The following is a 10,116-nucleotide window of genomic DNA, read 5'->3' as shown; positions in this document are numbered from 1 at the left end:
TCATGACGTATTCCTAGTTTGGCGCATGGGCAGGGGAGAGAGCTGGGCGCCCATTTCATGTACTACCTTTATCTCGAGATCTATGCATCCTCGGGATCTTTTTGTTGGGATTTCCGTCTTGAACCTATGTGAGGGAGTCACTAAATATTTGTGTATGTTTTCACGTTTCATCAGTGGTACTGGTCTAATTAATGAATTTGTAGATTTGCATATTTGATTACTATGATGTCATATTCCCTATATATACTGCACCGTGTTTTAATTGCTTGAGAAAGACCCATGCTTGGACCTGGAAACAAAGACACAAGAGGACAAATATGAGCAGAACCAGGAACGAGAATCATTTGAGGTAAGACTTACAGAGGAAAAAGAGCTTTTGGACCCAAATGCTAAATCTTTTATGTCATTATGTTGCGATTTAGATTTAATTGGTGAGGCTTATTGTATTTATTGGGGCATGGCGTGACTCCGTTATTATAAGCAGTTCCGGCAGACGAAGGCAGTGCGGCCTAGCTTGAGATGAAACCATAAGTATATTAGCTTGTGGAGGAGTTTGATGGCTGCCTCAAGGATGCCGTCATAGTCCTTTTTCGGGGAGTGTCAGAGGTTCTGCTATAGTTACCCAGGAAATGTGGCTGCTGGCGGTATAATGAATGCAAATGTCGGTTTGGGTCCTCCTGTAAAATGTAAGTATGAGCGATCCGGGGAAGGGGCCTAGCTGATCTACGTGCCAGGTAAAAGAAAGTCGGGTGAGGTTTTAGGGCAAATGGAAGACACCGGTGAGAGTCGAGCAGATGCTGCCGTAGCTACCGCCGATATAAACCACTTTAGTAAAACTAGATTAGAAGTAACATTATTAGCAACCAAGAAAGGAGGCCACCTAGAAGCACAACAGCGACTCTCCCACAATGCATCAAAACCTGTTGAACTTGCACCATCAGTACATCAATACATTTCTAAGAAATAAAACAATCTTTGTGCCAAAACAATCTATCATTGTATTATCTTCCCTAACTTCTCTGCACAAACATGTTTGCGGGTGTGATGCGTGGGCCCGCAGTTGCACACAGTCTACCAATCAGGTCTGGTTTGTAACCTTTTAGTCCACACTAGGAGAACTTTCCGTCCCCCTTGATAATTAAACAATTTAGTGAGACTCCTGAGACACGTGACTATGTAGAGGTTTCAGCACTAGAGTAGTAGGAACCTCTCCCTGGGCCTAAAATACCTACAATTCAGCATGTCCCCCAGCAAAGTAGACAGCACTATGCCCAGCGGGGTCTCCCACATCTCCGACAGCAGAGCCAGACTCCTTCTCTGTCCCCATGATCACACGTTACATGGCATCCCAGGCCACCTATCACTAAAGGATTAACCCATAATAAAAGATTTTGGCCCTGGGGAAGTCATCACAACCTGTAAGTAGAAAAACACACACAATTAAATGCACATACCTGAACCCTGGTTGTTACCAATGCACATGAAAAGAAGGGCTCCTTATACCCACAGCCTTAGCATGCCCATGGGCATAATCCTACCACCTCAACTTCTTTTAACAGTTTTTTTCCGATTACCCAACAAAACAACAATGGAGAAAAAAAACTTTATAAACTTTCTCTAAAGGAAATCAAAATTCACCTCCACTGAATACTTAAGTACTCAATACAACATATAGGAAAACCGTTTTATTCAACGCCAAATGAACCCAAATGCATCACAAACAAATAAATGTAAGAAATTAGCGCAAAAAGGAGAATCAGAAGGACCAATAAACAAAAAATCATCAAGATAATGGACTGCTCCGTGCTTGCTCCAACCAGTACAACCTACTCAAAAAAGGTGTAAAAGGCTTCAAAATAAAAGCATGACATGAAGTAGCCCATAGAAAGACACTTTAATGTTATTTTTTATTTTTTTTAAACAGAAAAATAAGGGAACTAAAACCAGACTGGTAAATAGGCAACAACCGGTAAGCAGATTGGTTGTCCCCTTTAGCCATAGGGGCACCAACACCAAAACTCTTTACCAACATAACTGCCTGATCAAAACTGGCATTGCTGACAGGAGATAAGGATTTGTCAATTTCATTTTTATGAGACCCCCTAAGGGGGGAAAGATAAATGGTGTATTAACATTAGTGAATTGGGCTCCTTCTTAGGCACCCAATGGGGATCAACGGAAATCCTCAAAGGGGGGTACTGCAAAAGGGACAAATCCTATCCATCTACATTTTCCTTTTCAATCTTCTTTCTAACAATATCAGGATACATATTAACCGATGACAAGGTATCTACCCATTTACAGCTATACCCAGTAAATAGTGGAATGGGAAAACCATCAGACAGAACTTCTCACAAATGTTATTTCTGTTTGGGTACTTGTCTAATCAAGGGCACATTGTCTCAACCTTTACTGGCATCAAGGCTGTGTATGTTTGCTTTCTGCAAGGAGCCGGACATTGGTTGACTTCTACTAGAAAATGAGCACTTTTGCCTACATTAACATGTATTGGGTCACTTGCACTGCGATTCATTATATGCAAAGCAAGTGCCCTTTTTTGATACAGTAGTAGACGTAATTGAACGTAAATGAGGCCTTACATTAGGTAAAGACGATTCCTGTGTCAACATAAAATTCAGCCACAAACCAACGTCTTTAACACCCCAAGACAGATTAGGAAGGACCGTTTTGGCTCATCGTGATCCCATCATGATGAAACCAACCTAAGCCTTCAAAATTCTTATAAGCCTCAGGACTATGTTGAAACACACCTGAGGAATTCTGAGGAAACTTCTCACCCATAACACTACCGGAAATACAAAATGCAACAGTTGTTGAATGATCTTTCAATTGGACGCCTTCTGTCCTCCTCAAATTAGTCATCATTCTCCTCCGGCTTAGAAACAAAGCTACAAGCAAAAATAACAAGTGCACAAATTCATTTCTCCAAATCCATCTCTTTCACAGACATAGGGAGATTAAGGTCTAATGGAAAAAGGTCACACGGTAAAACTTCCTTGTAACATGTCTCAGCCGCCCCTTAACCTTTAGGAACCGATAGTGATGACAAACAGACGTCAATCTCACTGTCTCTAACCAGGTACTACTCACCATTAGGCGGGAAAATAACCTTATTCTTGGCGGGAAAATTCCAGCCAAAATAACTTACCATACAGAAGAGACCAATATGGTGATTGAAAACCTGTGGATTCCTCCTTATGGTCCGGGATCCCTCCATCATTGGTAAAGCGTGTGAGGAAGAGCTCTCTGCTGTTGTGGTGTATGGACGCTTGACTGGTCTTGCTTTTTTTATTTAAAGGAGTTGACTGCTATTACATAAGTAAATTTATTCAAATTAGGGACAAAATACATTTACTAATCGTAAATAGTTACCGATTCTTCCTCCTTTCAGAGCCACCATGTCTCCAAGCCCACTCTGATCCACAGGCACCAGCACAACAGAATTGGTCGTTTCGTTCATAAAACCGGATTAAAATGGCGTCAGAAGGGTCATCACGTGACTGGATCATCAATACAGATGTGCGTTCACGAGTGAGGTGGGGGTTGGGTAAGAATGTAATGCGGAAGGTCATTGGGAGTCTGTTTGTTATTGTTTTAATGTGAGGCCTCTTATGTTGTGTGGCTGGTATGGTACCATATTTTTCTTCTTTTACAGGGTCCCCTTGTTGATTTGGGTGCTAGGACACTCTTATGTATATTGGGGTTGCGTTGAGGCACATGTGAGACCACCGGGCCGGCAATTGGGTCTCTCCAAGGATCATCCGTGAAATGGATTGGGGTTTGAGGTATGCTCTGGAGCAGGGTCATGCCTGAGGTTAATTTTAACACTACATTGGATAGACCACCTGACAGTTCGATATTACATTCTGGGGGGACGACTTGGTCCTCAGAGCTTCCCGAGACTTGGTCCTTCTCTTCTTTTCTGTGGGTAGTGTTGGTGTGCTGCTGTGGCCATTTCATCCATGTGCTAGGGCTACGTGGCGACTTTTATCACGCATCCAAATATCGCTGTGTCGTGCTGCGTACATTGCAGTAATGTAAGTGAATGTGGCCCACGGTCTGGATTCCTTGTGACTGTGGAGTCGCGGTAGAGGCAGTTTGCGGGTCGCAAAGTAATAACATTGACTTTGGTTATTGTAATGTTCGCAGCTTTACGCAGCGATCTTTGGACGAGCAAACTAGGTGGTAGCAAAGACTTTGTGTAGCCCTAGCCTAAAGAAGTAGGAAAATAATTAACGCCTTCTCACCCACAAATGGTACTAATGAAAACTACAGCTCGTCTCGCAAAAAAAACAAAACCCACATCGCTCAATCGATGAAAAAATTTAAAAGTTATGGCTTTCAGAATATGGCGACACAATTTTTTTTTTAACAAATAGTTCTTACTTTGTAAAAGTGGTAAAACATAAAAAAACTATATAAATTTGGTATCACCGTAATCGTATTGACCAGCAGAATAAAGTTTTAATTTGTTGTTTTTACCGCACGGTGCAAGGCGTAAAAACTAAACCCAAAAGAAAATGGAGGAATCACAGTTTTTTTCAATTCCACCCCATATAGAATTTTTTTCAGTCCCCAGTACATTATATGGTACTTTAAATAGTACCAATAGAAACTACAACTGCTCCTGCAAAAAAAACAAGCCTTCACTCCTCTCTATTGACGGAAAAATGAAAAAGTTATGGCTCATGGAATGCAGGGAGTGAAAAAATAAAAAAATGGCTTGGAATTCAAGGGGTTAATTTTTGGTGTAACTATTATTCATTGAACAAACCACCTTAAAACATAGCATGAAAAAAATTTGAAAAACTATTTTATTCCTGCTTCTGACAATGTTTCCCTAAAATAGTCCAACAAAATGAATTAATATCTGCTCCAATTTAAAATGATAAGAAAGCAATATGCGACCTGCAAAAAAAACAACAACAAAAAACCTAAACATTTTGGAGTAGAAAAAAAAAAGCTAAACTTCACATTTAGAATACAGCATTCGAAAACGTGAAATTTAGCTGAAGGCCCAAAACACCCCAGGCCATGAAAGGGTTTATTAAATATTAAAGGCCCGAGAATAGTCAGACATTCCAAAGTCATGAGTCTGTGCTCCTAATGTCCTAACTTATCTTTCAGCAAGAACCATATTCGGGAGTGGGAGTAAAGCATAAACAAGTCGGTTTCCACCTGGTAAAAGGGCGAATAACCCAGTAAAGGACCTTTTTACACTGGCCAATTATCGGGCAAACGAGCATCCAAATAACTTGCCAATAATTGCCATGTGTAAACAGGGCAGCGATCAGGAGATGAACGAGCAAATGCTCGATCTTCTGCTGATCGTATCGTTTTAAATGTGAAAAATATTATCGCTGTCTGCAGCACATCCCCCTGATTAAACAGGGGGCGCGCTGCCGACATAATAGAAATGTATGGTGACGAGTGATCGGAGTAACGAGCGCTCGTTCCCATACATAGCTCCTTGTGAAAGGAGCAAACAAGCGCCGACCACTGATCGAGCTGACTCGTTGATCGCCGCTCGTACCTCAACTATAGGGGGTCTGTGGTATGACTATGAATCTAGTCCTCTATTAATTATGCACTGAAAATGGGAGCAATCCACGAGCTTTACATTTTTTATTACCCATTTGTTTTTAGGTCCAACATCCTGATTGATTGATATCTCAATATATCTTTATTGCGGGGACGGGGCTCCATTTTTCGGATACAAAGCTCCAAATCCCCAGCATTGACATAGAACTAAATGATAAAATTCTTCCACCATTAATGAGAACTTACTTGTATGAATAGTGCGCAGTAAGCAGCTAAACTCCGAAAATCCACAACAATTTACAATGCTATTCATGTTGATGGGGTTTTCAAAAACACCGCCACGTGTGGACATACCATTACGGTTTAACTCTATGCAGGGTATTCGGATTTCGGTAGCATAAAAACTAATCACCGACTTCAATAAATATATATTAAGAATTTATTTTTTTAAATTGGGGACTACTATGGGGCCCTTGGCGAGAGCGGGCCAAGCCCTGGTTGATCCATTTCCTTTGCTACTGCGTGGCGAAAAATCTGTGTTGGACTCCCCTCTCCAAAGGAACTGCATTGTAATAAAATAAGGGGGTGGGGAATTGACGACAGGGTCATGTAAAGGGGCCGAGGGGGAAACAAACACCAGACCTGTCCTGGGTGGCAAAGCCAAGCACCATAATAGAGGGTCCATTTTGATCTATGCTATAGGGCTAGCACTCTTCCGTGCACCCACTGATGTCACTTCTTTACCCTAAGCTCAGAGCCAATTCTGCCTGGTTGCTATGGACATGCTGCCTAGCAACACAGTATAAAAGACCGTAGTTGTAAGGCAGAGTATTTATAGCAACCAGCAGCTCAAAACTGTGCTGCCAATGTGTTTCACATATTTTTTTAGAAATAAATTTAGGTGCGGTGTTGTTACTTGTTGGTTTTGTCTAATAATATCCAAGACAGAAGCGATATGAAAACAATAAAACATCTTTTCCTTCTTTCTTATGTAACATTCCTTGGAGATTCGTTGCCGTGATTACTTTGCTTTTCTTGAGAAAATGATCTTTCATTGTGTGGAGACTTCCAAGCAGGACACTGGCAGAATATAAAATAAGGGTGTTGCTAGGTTTATACAGGAATCAGGGTGTGAAGCCCAGAAAAAAAGACTAAAACTTAGTAAGAGAGAAAATCATTCTGCTTACAGCTCTGCATGTCCCACATTACAGTGTATATATAAATATAATCTTCACAAAAAGTAGAGTAACCTAGTAAATACATGATATTACTTATCCTGCACTGATCCTGCGTTACATCCTGTATTATACTCCAGAGCTGCACTCACTATTCTGCTGGTGGAGTCACTGTGTACATACATTACATTACTTATCCTGTACTGATCCTGAGTTACATCCTGTATTATACTCCAGAGCTACGCTCGCTATTCTGCTGGTGGAGTCACTGTGTACATACCAGGGGCGTAACTAGGAAAGACTGGGCCCCATAGCAAACTTTTGACTGGGGCCCCCCCCTTTGCTGGGTATCACACAACCCCCCCCCCCCCTTGTAGATAGTGCCTCCCTATAGATTCCACCACACAGCGCCCCCTATAGATAGCACCATACACAGCCCCCTATAGATAGCACATACACAGCCCCTGTAGATAACACCATACAGACCCCCTGTAGATAACACCATACAGCCCCCTCTGTAGATAACACCATATAAGCCCCCCCCCCAAAAAAAAAAAAACGGCCTATAGTTTGTCCTACAAAAGACATGCATCCCCTATCCACAGGATAGGGGATACATGTGCGATCACTGGCATTGATAAGGAGAACCGGGGACCGAAAGTCCCCCGAAGTTCTCCATGACTAACCTCGGACTTCTGGCGTCTGCGCAGTTCAATAAAAATGAAAGGAGCGCTGGTCACGCATGCGCACAAGCGCGACCGGTGCTCCATTCATTTCTACGGAGCTGCCGACACAGACCCCGGAAGTCCGAGGTTTGTCATGGAGAACTTAGGGGGGACTTTCGGTCCCCCGTTCTCCTCATCGCTGGGCGTCCCGGCGATCCCACATGTATCCCCTATCCTGTGGATAGGGGATGCATGTCTTTTGTAGGAACAACCCCTTCAGTGGCGTCACGCTGTAGCAGCCATAGTGGCTGCTAGCGGAGCCTGCGGCCATGGTGGGGGCCGTGCTGGCGGGTGCCACGGGCCCCCTCATGCTGCAGGCCCCGTAGAAGTCGCTACGGCTGCTATAGCGGTAGTTACGCCACTGCGTATAGGTTTGTACGGTGTAAAACTACAGCTCCCAGCATGGCCGGAACAATGGTAAGGATATGCTGGGAGATGCGGTTTCACAAAAAAAAATCATACCACCCATCATCTCGCTGCAGATCATACAGTGACTACAATACTGATTAGAGGCAGAATAAACATTTACATTAAGTGACTCACCGGTGACATCTCAGATTCTAGTTCTTTTCTTCTCCCTCCGGTTCAGACATCTATGATGGATTTCTCCCGGCCATGACCCATTTCTGCAGTTTTCCGTTTAGATGTCTTCAGCTTCTCAGTTTTAAAACATTTCTGCACCTATAAACAAAGTTAAAATTCTCAACACATCTAAATATAACTGTCTCTCACACACACACACACACACACACACACACACACACACACACACACACACACACACACACACACACCGTGCCCCCTGTAGATAGTGCCCACATATGGACTCCAGAGCTGCAAGGCAATAGTGCTAACCACTGAGCCACCGTGCTGCCCTACATATAGCTTCCCCTATAGTTAGTGCTCCACGTATAGCCCACCTCTGTAGATAGTGTCTCACATATAGCTCCCCCTGTATATAGTGTCCCACATATAGCCCACCCCTGTAGACTGTGCACTACATATAGCCACCCTGTTGCTAGTGCCCCACAGGTATCCTACCCCTGTATATAGTGTCCCACACATAGCCCACCCCTATAGAAAGTACCCTAAAAAATAGCTCCCCTATAGATAGTGCTCTACATATAGCCCACCCTTGTATAGTGTCTCACATATACTGCCCCACATATAGACCCCCCTGTAGATAGTGCCCCACATCCCCACATACAGACCTCCCCTGTAGCTAGTGCCCCACATATAGACCCCCCCCTGTATATAGTGGCCCACATATAGATCCCCCTGTATATAATGGCCCACATATAGAGCCCCCTGTAGCTACTGCCCCACATATAGACACCCCTATATATGATAGCCCACATAAAGACGACCCCCCCCCCATTATAGATAATGCCATTCACATTTTTGAAGAAAAAAATAAATAAATTGCCATTCTCACATGATCCCGTTCCCACGCTGTTCACTGGCGATGCAGACATGCTCTCTTCTGAGCATGTCTGCAGGAGCTGAACGAGCGTCCTCCAATGGCGCTGATTGGCGGGGCAGAATGACTTGCCCCGCCAATCAGCACCTTCCAAGCATGGAAGCGGCGCGATGATGTCATCGCGCCGCTAGCCAATCAGTGTCATTGTAAGGCACTGGATGGTCAGGCACGGAACATGCCCGGCCATTCAGTGCTAACACATGTATTTGGCTGCCGCTAGTACTGGGGCCCCCTCCGGTGCTAGCGACACCTGCAGGCATGATGAGAGGGCCTGTGTAAGGCTCGGCGGCGCGGGCCCCACAGTAGCGGTGCTACCGCTGTAGCAGCCATAACGGCTGCTAGCGGCGCCACCGGGCATTTGGGTGGGCGTGTCGGCTGGCGGCACGGGCCCCCTCAAGCCCCGGGCCCCGTAGCAGCCGCTACTGCTGCTACCGCGGTAGTTACGCCACTGGTACATACATTACATTACTTATCCTGTACTGATCCTGAGTTACATCCTGTATTATACTCCAGAGCTGCACTCACTATTCTGCTGCTGGAGTCACTGTGTACATACATTACATTACTTATCCTGTACTGATCCTGAGTTACATCCTGTATTATACTCAAGAGCTGCACTCACTATTCTGCTGGTGGAGTCGCTGTGTACATACATTACGTTACTTATCCTGTACTGATCCTGAGTTACATCCTGTATTATACTCCAGAGCTGCACTCACTGTCCTGCTGGTGGAGTCACTGTGTACATACATGACATTACTTATCCTGAGTTACATCCTGTATTATACTCCAGAGCAGCACTCACTATTCTCTGGTGTGTACATACATCACATTATTTATGTTGTACAGATCCTGAGTTATACTCAAGAGCTGCATTCACAATACAGCTGATTGCTATTGAAAACCTTCAGCAAGCTTGTTGTCAGACATCCCCTAACATCGAAGCTAAACTCCTACAATGTAGAGGTAAAGTTGGTATTTTCTTCATCACATTACTGTATAGTTTCTGCTGTAAAAATTTTCCCAGAATGAAAATAGATGATAAACGTCGATCCTGGCACAACACCACCCATCACTCATGCTGCCATGGAGAGACTGTCATATGACAGCTGATCAATTCTCTCTCTCTTAGACCAATATCTTCATTAAAGGGGTATTCCCATCTCTGACATTT

At 43.8% G+C, this 10,116-nt stretch overlaps 1 long non-coding RNA gene across 1 annotated transcript; it reads left to right on the top strand.

The window, feature by feature from the left end:
- Window positions 1-539: 539 nt before the first annotated feature.
- On the top strand, window positions 540-3,800 carry LOC142658868 (uncharacterized). The gene is made up of 3 exons (XR_012850207.1): window positions 540-686; window positions 3,413-3,557; window positions 3,677-3,800. It is a non-coding gene; the product is annotated as an uncharacterized LOC142658868 (long non-coding RNA).
- Window positions 3,801-10,116: the final 6,316 nt, after the last annotated feature.

Source organism: Rhinoderma darwinii, chromosome 8, assembly GCF_050947455.1.
Source record: "Rhinoderma darwinii isolate aRhiDar2 chromosome 8, aRhiDar2.hap1, whole genome shotgun sequence".
Classification (NCBI taxonomy): Eukaryota; Metazoa; Chordata; class Amphibia; order Anura; family Rhinodermatidae; genus Rhinoderma; species Rhinoderma darwinii.
This window is presented reverse-complemented; position numbering and strand designations above follow the sequence as displayed.